Below are 17435 nucleotides of genomic sequence, written 5' to 3'. Positions count from 1 at the left end.
AATTCATAGAATGAAAATCTATCCTAGTATAGACCCTATGCAAGAATGCTGTTGCTGTAAGTTATACATGCTTTTTCTAGAAACTAAAATTTAAATTATAGGACACAACCATTAACAAGTCTGCAGGTTTTTTTAAGCCAATGACCAAGATTCTTCTTCACCATTAATTTACAAGATATGTAAGGAAATTTAGCACTCAGAAGTGGTCTCTAAAACAACACCAGAATTGTACAAGTCACATAAAATGCACTAATATTAATTCTATGAAATATTTTACTTGCAAATCAATTTGCCCATGTTCTCCTAGAGCAAGTGGCATAATGCAGTTGCAAATTGTATTACAAGTAGATTTGCTCCAAATAATCACTCTCAGCACCATGCCTCCAACTAAATAATCCTGTGATGTTTGCATTCATTCGATTATTTGGAAAATAATAATTATAACAATTATAATATTTCCTGAGGGACCAATAATCTAGCAAATTAAATCCAGTGAAATATAAATATGTCACCATTATCTTTTAATATTGGTGAACTGGATCTGAGAAAACAGAAGCCATTATTCAATAAATAAATAATCAAGTGCAGCCTTGTTGTTAGCACTCAACAATAACCACATAGTTGTGTCCGGGGCACATCTTTTTGTTTAACAAGGCTCCTTCTAGTTCTAAAACCAAGAATGAATGAGGAAATTTGTATTAAATATGATCAGAAGCCCTGAATAAAACAATCTCATTTCCAGCCTCCACATAAGCAATACAGTGCTGTCTACATACGCTTTTAGGTTCACTACATTGCGTTGTCATTTCTCAGACTAAAATGAAAGTAGAGGGAGGGAGGGTGGTTTTTAAAACCGGGCAAACAAAACTCTCACCCCAGGAGTCAGTGATATGGATGTGTCCTTTTCCAGTATGTCCAGTTACATCAGAAAATAGGTAATGTGGCCACAAACCAAACAGACTTTCCAAATCTCTGGAATGTACCCAATCTAGATGATTTTTAGGCGATTTCATAGGACCAAGGGACTTCACTCCACATTGCCTGGTGGTCAAAATAATGGATATTGTGATGGTCAGTCACGCCAGGACCATGGTCTATCCCAGGGCAGGAAATGAGCAGACACACGAGAAAGGGGGTGTTCTGCTACAATGGCAGACAGCCAGTGGGGTCATGAACCAGGAATGGTTCTCGGGGTGCAGGCGAAACTCTTGCTTTTGGTATTGCAACCACAGGTTGGCAACAAGAAGAGTCCTGGCCTCTCACTGGAAAGGAGGGAAAGCACCCTTAGTGGGGTCAGAACCCAGGGCAGCCAGTGTCTGGGGCACAGATGTCTTGAAAGCTCTCGTTTGGAAGCATCAGCAAAGTTCAGCAGCCAAATCCAACATGCCCACCCTGCCAAGTGACCAGCACAAGCAGCAAAAATAATAGCTTGACCCCTAGACAAGATGGCTGGAGGTTGGGCAAGGCAGAGTGCAGAGAACTGAGTGGGAGTACGACTCTTTCCCTGAGAAGCTCAGACATGTTCTAGAGGCACATGCTGGCAGAGTGCTTTAAAGCTAGCCTCTGAAAAAGAAACCAGAGGGACTTCATGCATTAGTAAGCTGGACCCAAAAGAAGAAAATGTAAGCTCTACTTCCTACTTAGAGTAATTAGGTGGGTTGGGGCTACGTGGGGGACAATATTGTTTATTCTACAGGCTCAGGCAAAGACATCTAAGATGATGTTTAAGGCAATGGTGTCTACCATATTTTCAAAGAATGGTTCTCACTTCTAACCTTCACCCCATCCCTTCTTTTATGCGATGACACGCTTTCATAACTTTCAAGAAAGGAGGAAGTGACTGTTTCTATTTTGTTCCAGACAAAGTTTCGATTAGGCCTGGGTCAGTAAGCTACCTGGTAGTCTCTCACGGAGACTTAAAGATGTTTGAAGCATTCTGAGTAGAAACTAAAACTTTGTCATTGAATACCGAGAGTACTGACCAGTGTTCACCTTTGAATTCTCTATTAGGTGTCCTTATATGTTAATTATGTTAATTCCTTGAATGTTTCACAGAGAGCAAAATTTTACATAAATTCAAATGAATTCTTATCCATCGGCCTAAGGCCAAACTTAAGATGGAAATCTTATGAAAACTGAGGTATCAGCTAATGAAAAGAATAAAATTTGCTGGGTGGTTATTGTTGAACTTTTCTTGGCAAGGGAAGTGAGGGAGAGAGATGCCTTTGAATAAAGCACGCAGGTATGACCATTTGAGAATGACTTCATTTACTTAACACAAGTCCTTGGAAATTCATCAAAGTTGTTACATCTTTCAATAGATTAATTTGCATGTGCTAATAGTCTATTTCTTTTTATTGCTCAGTAGTATTCCAAGTTGTGGATCTAACGAAGTTTGCTTTAACATTTACCCATTGAAAAACACGTCAGTTGTTTCCAGTTTAAGGCTGTCATGAATAAAGCTATGATGGAGATTTACATACAGGTTTTAGCTTGAACATAGGTCTTCATTTCACCGGGGAAAATCCCTGGGTCATATGACACTTACATGTTGACTTATCTAAGAAACTGCCAAACCCGTTTCCAAATTGGTTGTGACATGTTCCATATACTCCCACTAGGAACGCAAGACTGAATCCAATTTCTCCAGGTCCTTGCAAGCACTGGGTATTGTCACTCTGCTTTATTTTAGTCATTTTGACAGGCATGTCTTATATTTCATTTTGGTTTCAATTTACATTTCCTTAATGGCTAGATGCTGCTCATCTTTTCCCGTGATTAGTTGCCATCTTGTAGTTCCTCTTTGGTGCTATGTCGATTTGCGTCCTCACTTGTTCTAATTGGATTGCTTTGTTTGTTTTTTGCTTTGCTGTTGAGTATTAAGAGTTCTTTATATATTCTAGTTACTAGTTCTTCATTGGATTCTTGGAATGCAAACATTTTTTCCACATTCGTAATCTTCCTTTTCTTCCTTTTGACAGGATCTTTTGAAGATCAAAAGTTCTTTATTAGGGATGGAGTACAATTCACCAGTTTTCCCTTTTATGGATCTTGCTTCTGGTGTTAAGTCTAAAAACATTTTCCCTTGCTTTACATCCAGAAGATTTTCTTCTATGTTTATTTCTAAATGCTTTATTGTTTTTTGTTTTATTTTGAAGTCCATGATCTATTTTTTAAAAGATTTATTTATTTATTTATTTATTTATTTATTTATTTATTTGGCAGAGAGAGATCACAAGTAGGCAGAGAGGCAGGCAGAGACAGGAGGAAGCAAGCTCCCTGCCGGGCAGAGAACTTGATGTGGGGCTCAATCCCAGGACCCTGGGATCATATCCTGAGCCGAAGGCAGAGGCTTTAACCCACTGAGCCACCCATGGGCACCCCCCATGATCTATTTTGAATTAGTGTTTGCATAAGGCATGAGGTGTAGATCAGTCGCTTTTTTTTTTTTTTTTTTTTTGTTCTATGAAGTCCAATTATTCCAGTACCATTTATTAAAAGGATTCCTTCCTCCACTGAATTGCTTTTGCACTATTATCAAAAATCAGTTAGATAGGGGCACCTGGGTGGCTCAGTCAGTTGCCTGCCTTTGACTCAGGTAATGATCCCAGAGTCCTGGGATTTAGCCCCTTGTCGGGCTCCCAGCTCATCTGGGAGTCTGCTTCTCCCTCTGCCTCTCCCCTGGCTTGTGTTCTCAATCTCTCTCACTCTTTCTCTGTCAAATAGGAAGATAGATAGATAGATAGATAGATAGATAGATAGATAAAATTTAAAAATTCTTTTAAAAAACCATTTGGACATATTGTATGGATCTATTTCTGGGTTTTCTATTCAGTTCCATTGTAATATATGTCTATCCCTCTCTGAGATCATACAATCTTATTGATGCAGGCGTAAAATAAATCTTGAGGTTAGGTAGACTGATTCTTAACACTTTATCCTTCTTTTCCAAAGTTTTTTTAGTTTATTCTAGGTATTTCGCCTTCCACATAAATCTTAAAAAGATCTTGCCTATCCCTACAAAATATCTTATCAAGATTTTGATAGGAATTGTATATAACCTGTTTACCAGTGTTCAGAGAATTGACATCTTTCCTCTGTTGAGTTTTCTAATCCATGAATGTTATAAGTCTATTTATTTAGAATTTTGAATTCTCCCATCAGTGTTTTACAACTTTCAGCATACAAATGCTATACATGTCTTATTAGACATATACGAAAATATTTCATATTTGTGAGGGAATACAAGTGCTACTGTATTTTAAATTTCTGTATTCAAACTTCCTTTGCTAATACATAGAAATACAGTTGATTCTTATATGTTTATCTTGGATCCTGTAAAATGGGTTAAATTCTTTACTAGTTCTAGGAGGGTTTTTGTTTGTTTGTTTGTTTGGTTTTGGGGTTTTTTTTGTAGATTCTTTGGAATTATCTATGTAAACAATCACGTCACCTGGAAACAAGCACAGTTTTATTTCTTCCCTTCCAGTCTTGGTGTCCTTCATTTCCTTTCCTGCAACACTACACTAGCAAGACCCTCTAATACTCTATCAGATAAGAGAACCGGAGCCTTTTCATGATCTTAGGGGGAAAGCATTTACCTTCCCATTACTAGGGACAATACTAGCTGTAGGTATTTTGAAGATTTCTTTTATCAAAATGGAAAACTTCCCTCTCTTGACAGTTTTCAATTTAAAATTTAAAATTTCCCTCTATTGGCAGTTTTCAATTTAATTTTTTATGAATGGGTGTTGAATTTTGTCAAATGCTATTTTTACATCAATTGGTATAATCATGAGATTTTTCTTCTTTACCCTCTTAATACTATGGCTCACATTGATTGATTTTTAAATATTGAACCAATCTTATATCCCTGGAGTAAATTTCACTTTCTTTTGGTAATTAATTCTTCTTATTGCTAAAGTATACTTGCTAATAATTTGTTAAGAAATGCTAACTCTGGGGCACCTGGGTGGTTCAGTGGGTTAAGCTTTGAACTCTTGGTTTCGGCTCAGGTCATGATCTTGGGTTATGAGATTGAGCCCCCCATGTGGCTCCAAGACCAACACAGAGTCCGTTGAGGATTCTCTCTCCCCACCCTTCTTCCTCCCCCTGCCCGCCCCCCTCCCCCTCCATTCCTGCTCCAGCCTCTTGCCTGTCTTTTTGCCCAGGTTCTGACACTGTGTTCTCTTAATTAATTAATTAATTAATTAAAAGAAATGCTCCACCTGTATTTATGTGTGTTATTGCTCTGTGGTTTCTTTTTTTAAAAACTGATTTTATCTGTTTTTGGTATTAGGATAATATTCTAAATTCATAAAAATAGTGGAGAAGTGCTGCTCTCTCTCCTTCAGTTTTCTAGAAGAGATTGTATGTAATTCTTTAATTCTTCTTTAACATTTGACAGAATTCTCAAATGAATCCAGCTGAGTATACAGATCTCTTTTGGGGGGATATTTCCAATTATGCAGTTAATTTCCTTAATAATTATAAGGCTACTCAGGTTATCTATTTCATATTGGGTGCATTATGGCAGTTTGTGTTTAAGAAACTGGTTTATCTCATCTAAGTTGTCAAACTTACATGTAGAGATGGTTGGATTTCAATATTATCAGTTTGACATCTGTAGCGTTGATAGTGATTTCCACGGTTTTATTTCTGATATAGGTAAGTTGTGTCTTCTCTTTTTTTCCTTTGTAAGACTTAATAGAGGTTTGTCAATTGTATAGATATTTATAAAGAATAGCTTTCTGTTTTATTGATTTTCTGTTTTCAATTTCATTGATTTTCACTCTTACCATTACACGTCTTTCCTTCTGATTACATTGGATTTATTTTTTTCCCTTATTTTCAGTTCTCTAGGTGGAATCATATATTATTGAATTGAAATTTTACTTTTTTCCTAATGTAAGCATTTATTGCTATGAACCTTCTTCTCAGCTCTGCCTTGGCTCTGTCTCAGAAATTTTGATATGTCGGATTTCATTTCATTCAGTTCAATGTATTTTTCCCCTTGATATTTCCTTTTTTGATCAGTGAATTATTTAGAAATATGTTACTCAGGTTCCAAGTGTTTGGGGAATTATTGTTATTTTCCTGCTTGGCTTACGGGTTTGATTCCATTGTGGTCCTTCCAGTTCGGTTCTGACATGTAAAGAGTCTGGAAGTCATCACTCCCATCCTTACAATAAAAGAATTAAAAAAAAAAAAAACTGAACTGAAACTCAGTGGCTTTTCTTGGACACACCAGAGAGACACCTGCCTTTCATTCAAGGCAATCTGCCACCTCAAAACCTGAAGAGGCAGGTAAATCCGGAGATTTACAGACAAGGTCTAATATGAAGCAGAACCTGCTGGAGCCATGAACTAGTACAAACTTTGCAAAAATAATTTGGATAAATTTCTGAAGCCTGAATGTGGAAGAGTGGGAGAATGAGAAGCTCTTAAGGGTGTTATCTTGGGGACAGGACCCATGCTCATGGGTTTCATCTTCAGAACCCCACCAGGTCCTTGAGGTGAGGAATTGAGCAGGTCCCTCCAGGCTGTGGCAAGGGAACGAAAAGCGCAAGCCTAACTGAAGACACCCAGCACATTCTCCTCACAAATGACTGACCTTTGGGCGTAGAAGTCTTTCTTGGTACCTCACTGGGGAAGGGTATTTCCCAATTCTAGCCCCCTGTAGTCTTCCTGTACCACCTGAAGGGGCAGTTAAGGGAGGAGAAACTTGTGAGGGTCACAACCTAGGGGCAGACCTCCCTACAATATTTACTTTTAGTTGTCAGATCTTAGAATACTTCCACCACTCACCTCACCTCACCCCCACATTGCAGGGCTCCAGCGCAGTAATGGTGGATTACAGCTGAGAGGACTGCCAATCCTTAGGTAGGAAAGAGTCCTTGGGAAGCCCCCAAGCCACAGGGGAGGCAAAAACAAGGGCATGATAACAGCTTGAAGCATCGTAAGATATCCTTCAGTCACGTTACCTCTGAGCTAATGGAACACTCCCCATCAGCCCCCACGTTCCCTGGCTAGCTCTTCCTGATCACTCAAGAGTAATTTGAATCACATCCTGAAGAAACACATGTGAACATATGGCTTCCCAAGTTGTAACACAAAACGTCATCAATCTCTGATCTCTGAGGCAGGGTGAGGATCCTCCTCGTGGTCTCTCTTGGCGTCTAGTACCTGCCCCTGATGTGCGTTGTAATGCCCTGGATTTCCTCCTCACATGACATGCTTTGTCTCTAACCATGAGCTAATTAATACCAGGGACTCACATGGCTCTCCTGTGTGTGTTAGTTCCTGGCACTTCCTAAGGCCTCAGCAAATATCCTTAGTTCAAAGGGGACTGAGCTGATCTGCACGCAGAAGAAGGGAGGAGATATGCTGACAGAAAATAGCCACTAAGTCCTGACTCTCACATTACACATTACTGGACCCAGAACAGGCCTGTCCCAGGTAGCTACTCCTTGGGACACATCGTTATCCTCGCAAGGGGTAATACCCCTCATTCTCCCCTCTCAGACTATCTCTAGTTGGGTTTTAGAAACACTTCTCTTTGCTAATGTGTGGAATGGACCAGGATGTTCTTTCCTCCAGCTGTGCTATCTGCTTAGAAGGAGCATGGCCTCCAGTAACTCTGGAAACCACTAGGAAAGGGGCTTCAAGTTCCAAGTCTATTAGGAAAATCTCAGGGAAGGTGCTGATTAGGGTCAGTTTAGGTCACGTAACAGTTTCTGAGCTAATTACTGTGATAAAAGATGGGACAGGAGGGGAGGGATTGAGACTAGGACAGAAGCACAAAGATGGGACAGTTCTCACACGGGGAGGGGGAAGAGAGGCCTAAGAGGTGGGGGGTGCCAGAGACATCAACTAGTTCCTCTTCCTGCGATTGGTCTCACCCCTTACACCCTGTTGGCCTTCTTAATGACTTACAGCTTTTGTGTGGTTGGAATAAAGACAGAAGCTTGATAACATACAGTAATTGCGACAATGCAAATGCTTAAAGTCTTCTTAGTCATTCCTTAAGCAATCCAGTCCAAAGTGCCCCTCACACAGGAGTCACCTCTAGCTTCTCTCTAACGTGCACCAAGTTTCTCTCTGTGTAATTTCAGTGATCAGAAACTCATGGCTTTGCAAACAAGCAGAAAACAAGACCATTCCATTATCGGACAACTACAGTCATGAAGGATATTCTACTTCTGACAAATCTAAATTTTCTCTCTCATTATCACTGTCTACTGCTCTTTGTTTTACTTTCTGCAGTATTATGGGATAAATCTGTTTCATCTTCCACATGATGGCATTTGACTATTCGAAGTGAGACCCCCTATGCCCTCATCATCCTCCGCTGTTGAGGTGAAATATCCCCATGCCTTATTAGTAGAGAATTATATAAAAAACCCATGATTAGAAAACAGCTTGATAGGCTTGACACCACCACACATATTTTAAAAATGCATTTGTTCCTATAAGGTTATTCATGAGTCACTTTGAAAGTCATGCTAGGTGCTGACTTATAATTTTTTTGCAGGATGATTTTATTTGAATTGAAAAAGCCTATCCTTGGACCAATGAGTACCCCAAGCTCCTCCTGTCACGTGCCTAGAAGGACAGATGTATATCTCATATTGTATTGGGTAATTTGGAGCTTAAGTTATTTCCAGAACTATCCTTTAACAATCTTAAATGCCTAGTCTATGTATAGTAAGTGTATTACAGTTTAATTTTGTTTGAGTAAAAGATTGGCCATTGTTCGTATCCTCAGTGCTTGTATTGGTTCACTCATCAAATCAACCCTGAAAAAGTAATTACCCTTCCTTAGGCCAAGAAAACTTGATAAATGGTAAAAGCCTTCCAGTGGAAGTCTTCCCATCACCTTGTGGCAGTAATAAATCAGCTGGGAAATCCCATCTAGAAGTCACTTCATTACTGAGTGTGTACTGAGAAAATGACTTTCTATATTAGCATTGCTTATTTAGGAGGTAATGGATATTAGAGTAATAAGAAAAACATGACCTTAGAATACTGTTGCCTCCTTTGACATATAACTGGCATTTAAAAAATAATAATTTTGAAACATACATTTGGATCATTTTTTTTTACTTTGGTATGGATGCTAATAAAAATATTTTTTCTATCATCTATGATTACAAAGCTGAAGCATGACGTCTTACATGGGGTCTAGAACTATGGGATGTCTTCCCTGCATGGGAGGCTCCTATAGTATTTTTCCTCTGCACTATCCTGCTCGTAAGTCCTGTGTCCCAGAACACCTACTCCCTGACCTCCTCTCTGCCTCTCGTGCTCCTGCAAACATCTCAACTTGGTTTAACCCAAATGCCTGGCTGGTCATTTACAAAGAAAACTCAGAATCATTACTGTGGTCTCAGTGACGTGCTCTAACTTTACCTCTGCCTCTGAGACAACTCTCTCAACAGAGCATTATTGAGAGGAAGTGTTCGTCTCCACTGCATCATCTCAGGGAGCAAGTGATAACAATGCAACTTAGCCCTAGAGTAGCCCTTCTTCATCACTTGGTTAAGGTGGTATCTGCAGATTCTCCCCTCTCCTGTTTTCCCCCTGCATTCTCTTTTCTTTAGAGATAAGCCACTAGGTCCAACTCACATACAAGGGAAGAGGAATTAAGCCCCACACCCTAGGAGGGAGAGTATTTACACAACATTTTCCATAATCTTTTGTAAGGAGTATTTGTCCCTTCTTATTTATTTTTTCTTACTCTTTTATAATATCAGCATGTCCTCATGGATATTTATTTTATTATTTGAGCATAATCCAATACTTTTTAAAATTCTTCTATTTTGGATTATACTGGCTTTAACCATTGGAAGTTCTTTTAAGTTGTTTTTGCCTATTTTAGTTGGAATATCTGTCTTTTCTTATAAAACTTTTGTCAGACCTATGTATTATATGTTTCTGTTGCTTATGTTTTTTACACTGTTAATTATATATTTAATCAACAAAAGTTATTAATTTTAATTGACCAAATGTATATACCTAAGATTTTTTTTTTTTGAAGTCAACAAACTGGGAGTCAAAAAAAAAAAAAAAAACAACTTTATCTAGTCTACTAAAGAATATCTATAAAGAAAACCATATTGTTTCTTACTTAATGGTTAAATATTGAAAACCTTCTGTCTGCATCAGGTACATGAAAAAGATGTCCACCATCAACCCTTATATCTGATATTGTACTGTATTCTGGCCAGGAGAAAAAGAAATAAAGGTCTATAGTGGAAAAGAAATTGAAAAATTGTCATTATGCACAGATGACATGTTTATGCATGTAGAACGAATCTTCAATTTAATGAAAATAACCAGTGTATGCAACAATGCTGTTGAATAGAAGGTTCACATATAAATGTCAACTTTATTTCTACGTAGTAGAGATAAACATGTGGGCGATAAAATTTTAGACACTGTTTACAAGAGAATAAACAATTAAATAATGAAGATACAAACTGTCTACACTGAACATGTAAAAATACAATGGAGAAATGAAAGACCACCTGCATAAGTGGAGAGACTGGCTGCGTTCATGTGTTGGATAAGTCAATATTGTTCAAAATTTAATTCTCCCAATATTGATGCAAAGATTAGGTGCAATCCCAGAAGGTTTATTTTGGAGCAAGCTAATTTAAAAATGTATATGTAAATAGGAGGAAATTAGAATAGCCAAGCTGATGCTGATAAAGAAAAAGCTGGAGAACGTATCACATTAGTATCAATACATGTGATGCCAGGCGAGGGTAGATTCTTAGATCGTTGTAATAGATCATAATAGACCAGAGCGTCCAAAAGAGTCCCGAACCCACACAGCCACTCCATTTATGACAAAGACCCCACTGCAGTTCATTAGGGAAGGGACGAGTTTTTCGACAAAATAGTAATCCATTTATTAGATATGAAAAATACTTACTCTCCATACCTTACACCATACATGAAAATTAATTTTGAGAAAAATCCTGGTCTAAATAGAAGAGCTAAAAGAAATGTTTCCAAAGGAAGAGAAAAGCTGGTATCATCGTGATTTGAGGAAAGGAACATCCGATGATTTATGCATCTTTCCTTTTACCTTTGTTCTTACTCTGTTTTGTTAACTTTTGAATGCTTACAAGTCAACTTACAGTACAGTGCCTGTGCAAGTGATTTCTTGCCTGAAGAATGCTCCCCTCAGTTGGAAACACAATCCTACATGTGTGTGCATTGCTGAGTCAGTCTGCTTTGAGAGCTTTATTACAAAAGGCGCTAGTTAGGTGATGGCATCACTGGTCCTTGTTTGAGCTGAGTGGCTCTTTATTCTTCTGGGTAGTTAAATTTTTTTTATTGGATCAAACAAGCAAATCAGTATCTCAACTGCATTAACATCATTGATCTGTTTTTATGAAACAGTGTTTTGGGGTCATGTCATTGGCATGAATTAGTGAATCTTAAAAGAAATATTGGAATACTATTTTTGCACTCAATATGCAGATAATTTTGAGGCTGTGGTTCAATAAATTCCAAAAGCCTTCTTGAAGAGGGTCTAAAACTTAAATTTCTTTACCATCTTAGCATCAGGACAAAAGCTGAGTCTATTTCAAGCAGCTGTTTCTTTGTTCTTTGTATGCGAGAACACCCGGTCAAATCTTCTATCCTCTGCTAATTACTGCAAAAGAACTTAATACATGCGTTCACTGGTTTTGCTTTCTTCCCTACTCGTGCTTTTCCTTTATCCTAGTCTATGTTTATTTTTAAAACCTTGCTATGATTCATGTAATAATGTGAATCACTTCAAACCATTTTTTAATAGCCTAGAATTAAATAAGCGTGTATCCTGTTGAGAACTCATAAGCCCTTTTGTCTTCTCATTTCCACCTTCACGTGGTTAGTTATTATTATCAGGCCTTCCTAAGGAGAGGGACCAGTTTCCCTGATGTGGGCAATCCAGTTTCTTACATCCAGATGGTACACATCTAAAAACACGGCCTTTCAAACACTCCTCACATGCAGCGGAGAGAAAGGAAAAGGAAATTGATTGAGAGGCACAATTTCAATCCAGAGAGCTCGAAGTTTTGGTGTCCTTGAGTGCTGCACAGCCTACAACTCTCCGAGGGCCCCAGAAGTCTGGCCTGGTGCCACCAAGAACCATCCGTTATCCGAGGGGAAATGAAGTGTGTCTGACAAAATTTCCCATTCTAGTTCATTTGCTCATGGTGTTACCGTGACGGGGAACCAGGCCTTGAGCCAAGATTAGGCTCCCCAGATTCTAGCCACATCTCTTGATGGAGTTCAAGGATTCATGTTTTCCATCCGCAGGCGTCCTCTTGGTTTCACATGCGATCATTCAGAGTGTCATCAGCAAATGATGGTTAATATTGTAAAGAAAACTCTTTTGGATCAGCAGCTATCACAAGGCCAGCTGAAGCACGAGCCCAAGGGCTTTCTAATTTCAACGTAGCCCGCCCAGCTTTTATGCTCTATTTCCCTGAGGTTTCAAAACCATAAAGGTGGCCAACAGTGGCAGATGGGACCTGACATTTGAAATAGGGGAGTTCTCCTCCAGAAGAAGAAGAAATCAATGGAAGAAACCAGGCACGCTCCCAAGAGAGCAGAAGTTTGGGCCAGTGGAAATGAGAGCGTGATGGGTAGGAGTTAGAACAGTTGATACTGTAAACACCCAGATTAGACATCTCTGCCAGATGCTGTCCTAACATAACTCTTAAATAAAACCCTGAATGAAGTGGAGACATGGGTCCTGGTTGAAAGAGTATTTGTCGGGGTCCATTTGCTGGCAGTCACCTCTGTGATTGCATTATAGACAGGGTGGGGCTGTGGTCATAAAGAAGAGACCCAGGAGCTCAAAGGAGGAGGCAGCCCTAGGATCGCAGAGTTGGAATTGTTTGTCTTCCTCAAGGAGAAGGCAGCTCTTCTTAAGGCCATGTGTGAAATTATCACCGAGGCAGGAAAAAGGTGTCTTGACCTTATTTATTCAAAGCTACAATCCCGCATCGTTGTGTGTGCAGTCGGGCCTCTGAGAATCGGAAACATAGAGTCTGGGAGAGCTGGGCTGGGTTAGAGTAGGAGATAATGATTGTGTCCAGGCTAAGAGCTTGCAAGGGGACTATGTGCATGGACTGGAGAGGTGTGAATTTGGTGAACTTGGACTCAACCTTGTGATGAATTCAGATGATTTCTGTAAACATGTGGGGGCCCAGGACCCGACAACACAAAGTGACACATGACATGCAGCGGAGTTGACGGGCTACAATGGAGCTGCTCTTCCCCGGCTCCTCTTTAGCCAGCTCAGCAGAAACCGCTCAGGCCCCTGGGAAGACACCTGACTGATATCTGGGGTGGACATGAATGCTCGTGGCTCTGTTGTCTTCTCTCCAGGTGAGTTGTTTGCTCCAAAGGGCTCATTGTGTTTGCTCCCAAACCAGACTCCACTGACTGAGCTTGCCGTTACAGTCACTTGAATTAGTTATTACAAAACTTAACAATATATGAATGCAAAAAGAAAGATGTTTCTATGAACATCGAGTTGAATCCTCGGAAAACTACTACAAAGCAGTCTTGCTAAAAATAATTGTTCTGAAATAAAGAGTAGGACAGCTAAATAGGAAATACCAGGGTGGGGGGCAGGGTTAAAATGTCGAAGGCTTCTGGGCTCAGATTAGATAGCAAATGTCTTGAATTTTTAACTTCTCTGTAAGGATACTTGAAGTAGACATTCTGGGGCACCTGGATGGCTCAGTCATGATCCCAGGTTAAGTATCTGCCTTTGGCTCAGGTCATGATCCCAGGACCCCAGGACTGAGAGCCCAGATTGCGCGCTCTGCTCGCTGGGGGTCTGTTACCTCCTCTGCCCTCCCAACTGCTCCTTCACTCTCTTCTCCTTCTGTCAAGTAAATAAAATCTTACAAAAAAAAAAAAAAAAAAAAAAAAAAAGCAGCAGCAGAAGAAAGGGAAGTGGTTAACAACACACTACGATTGTTGTTTATTGTTTATGCAAAACAAAGAGAGGGAGGTGCTGCACATGGGGCCGCCCCAGGATAGATGGAGGCTGGGTGCCCACCTCTCCCTGGATCTGGTCTCTCCAGCAGCGACAGGACCACAGGCTTTCTGGCCTGAGCACCCAGACAGGTAGTCCCAGAAGCAAATTTTTTCCGTAAATTGTTACAAAACAAAACTCTATATGTGGACATCACCATAATGCATATGAGGAAATCAACAGAATTCCTTTAAAAATCTAGAATCTATGTTCTTGGAAATTAGTGCAACCCTGCAAAGCAAGCATTCCCAGGCTTAGGAATACATATTAAATTTAAAGAGTGTCACATCCTATGAAGAGGAATACTATTTTCATATGAAGCTTCAGATAAGCCAGTTATTAAGAAGAAAGACAAATTTTTCTTTCTTGTAATTGAAGCTGGAGTAATAAGATGCATAAATAAGCATTCTGAATTATATACAAATAATAATGCCACTTTGAGTTTCTTATACAAGTCCTACAAATTTCAGAAAATGTCAGTGAGATTATTAAAATGGCATTTCATAAACTTATACTTAAGATTAAATTCGGATTTGCACAAAACTGATTTGTATTAGAGTTAAATCTTTTTAGAAAAACTGTTCAATGAGAATCATCAATTTTAACTATGCTAAAATTTACATTTTGGAATGATGGATCAGAAATGTTCCCCAGTGTTGCCACAGCTCATGAAATCCTCTTCAAAGTTACTCTAACAGTTGCAACCACAGAAAGATTCCTCTCAAATTTAAAAAGCATGAAAAATTATTTACAATCTACCATTCGCCATGAGCAACTGATGTCACTTTCAATTACATCAGCTGTAAGTGAAGTTACAGTGACCTAATAAATGAATTTCCATTAAAGTTGAGCTAGAAGAGTCATGTGATCGATCAATATGCCACATTAATAAAGTGTTATTTACCATATTATATAAAATTATGACACTCAAAGTGTTTTTTTTTTTAATTTGTAGGACCTTACTGTTACCCACGTATCACTGTTACCCTGTTATCTTTATAAGTAATAAGACATCTTCTACAGAAGAATCTGTATCTTACTCTTTTTAACGGCATTTTCCCTGGCTTTTTGAACAAAGGACTTGGTCTTCATGTCTCATTGGGTTTCATAATTTATATACCTGGACCTACTCACGGAAATTTGCTTTTTAGAATTTCTTAATACCGGTGGAACTCTTCTGACTACAATTTGTCCAAATCAATCCATCAATAAAGTAACTCATTAGTCATGTATTACCAGGTTTATTAGAAAGGAATGTCAGTGTTTCAAGATCTCTCTTCAGAAACTGAGCACTGTTTTTTAAGTAATGGGCTTCTTTCCTAAGTTCCTCATTTCGTGAAGACCATGAACTTTCTCTGGAGATTATATGCCTTCAACCATCCTCGACAATTACTTCACGAAAAGCGTGCCCTGGATCAGGGGAGGATAACGAATAGAAAGACCCTGGGGAAGAAATGGTTGTAAAAATTTTGTCCTGAAAGAATGCCTCAGATTCCCATGGGAAAAAGAGAATTAGTCAAGGTTACTTGTTGACTCCACAAGAACTTTCTCGAGTGTGGAGTCTTTTGTCTGCATCTTAACTGCTTTGTGTGGCACAGAGAGAAAAGTGTTAATCTGATAGGGGATCTAAAAATGCTAAACTCTGTTGGCTCCCCCAAAGACTATGAAAAATGATTATTGACAGGGCGAAGAACGAATTTCATTTGGAAAACCCAGAAATACACACAGTCAGTGCCTCTCTTACTTGGGCTCTCAGGTTCCAGGCAGCCAGGGTCCGCGGCTCGCTTCGGGATACCTGGGACCCCCACTCACCGCCCAGCTCAGGAGGGGCTGTGCCTCTCCCTGCACTGTCACTGAAGGTGCTAATGACTGTAGGCTGTTGGGACAAAGTCCCCAGGGGATCAATGTTGGCTTCTTCCCACACCCATTCATGTCCAGTGGTCAAAGGTTGTCATTCTCCAACTTCATTGTATTAAGAGGCAGAGTTCAGATTTTCCAGTTCTGCCAAAATCATTACAAAGACATAATTGATGCTTAAGAAATAAAATAAAATTAAAATAATGTAAAATAAAATATATATATTTTTAAATCCCTGGTTTACCTGTGGGACCTAATTACTTTTCCAACAGCAGATCAACTCTATTCTTCATCTAGATTTTCACTCTTTCTTTTTTCTTTCGGCCTACCTTTTCTTTAGTTATTTTTCCTCTTAAGGAAATAAAACCTTTTGCAAAAGTCTATGGAGAGATTTTTCCCTACAAACTCGTAAGTACAAGAGCTATTGGTTGACACCCTCACATCAAGTCTTTAGCAGGCGTACCTTCTCACTAGATCTGCTGTAGAGTCTTCTCACTCTAGCACATTCAAAGCAACTTCCAGATTTCCTATTCTTTTGTCATTAAATATTGTTATTTTAGAGTTTATGACAACACCTACCCTGTTCTGAGTATTAGAAAGAGAATCCCATTCCCTGCGAATGCACAAAACATCCATTATCTGAGTTCTTGTGCTTTGTGAGTTTATATCTGAAAGCATCTTTAGAAACAAAGTCCAATGACATGGCCCTTGGGCAACTTCTGTCTCCCCATCTCAGCCTTGCCGGACACATTTTTGTGATAAAGGAAAAGGAATTCTTCAGAAGAGTGGTTTCAGACTTTTACCAGAAAAGAAAGAAATGTGATATTTACTGTTATATAATAATTTAATTTTATACTATCATCAAATGAGTGTTTTTAGCTCCACAGTAAGATGAGCGAATTGAGGCAAGGAGAAAATTGTATAATTTTCTCCAAATCACAGAGTAAACAGGAGAGAGAGAATTTAAAATGTCCAGGCTCCCCTGCATCACTACACCTGCTCCACCTGGGTACTAATAAGCATGTTATATAAGGATGTTGCCTGATTAACAGGGGCGACTATCTTCACCTGGGAAATGATAATAATAGATTATTATAAACAGAAGCTGTTTGTATTTATATCATGGAAAGGGGTTAATTAACAAGCAGAAGTGGGAATATGGCTTCCAAGTCCTTCAGGGCTTTTGCATCCTATATGGCACTTTCTATAGTAAGAAAGTAAAACTTTCTCTTTATGTAGAGAGAAAGTGAAATATCTGACACAAGAACATAAGATGACACATAAAATACTGGAAGGGAACAATGTCTGGTTGAAACTTCTGGCATTTCTCAAACTTTAGAATCATGTAGGCAGTTTTTTGATCATTCACATTTTCTATTCTCACTTCTGAAGTCAGTGTGCATCTTTTAAAAGCCCTGGAAAACTGTTTCAACAGAGGTGGTCCCTGGAACACACTTTGAGAGATAACCAACCTGGAAATTAAGTCAGAGAGGTGGGCTAGAACAAAAGTGAGGATGAAGATACG

This window comes from Mustela nigripes, chromosome 5, assembly GCF_022355385.1.
Source record: "Mustela nigripes isolate SB6536 chromosome 5, MUSNIG.SB6536, whole genome shotgun sequence".
Lineage (NCBI taxonomy): Eukaryota > Metazoa > Chordata > Mammalia > Carnivora > Mustelidae > Mustela > Mustela nigripes.
This window is presented reverse-complemented; position numbering follows the sequence as displayed.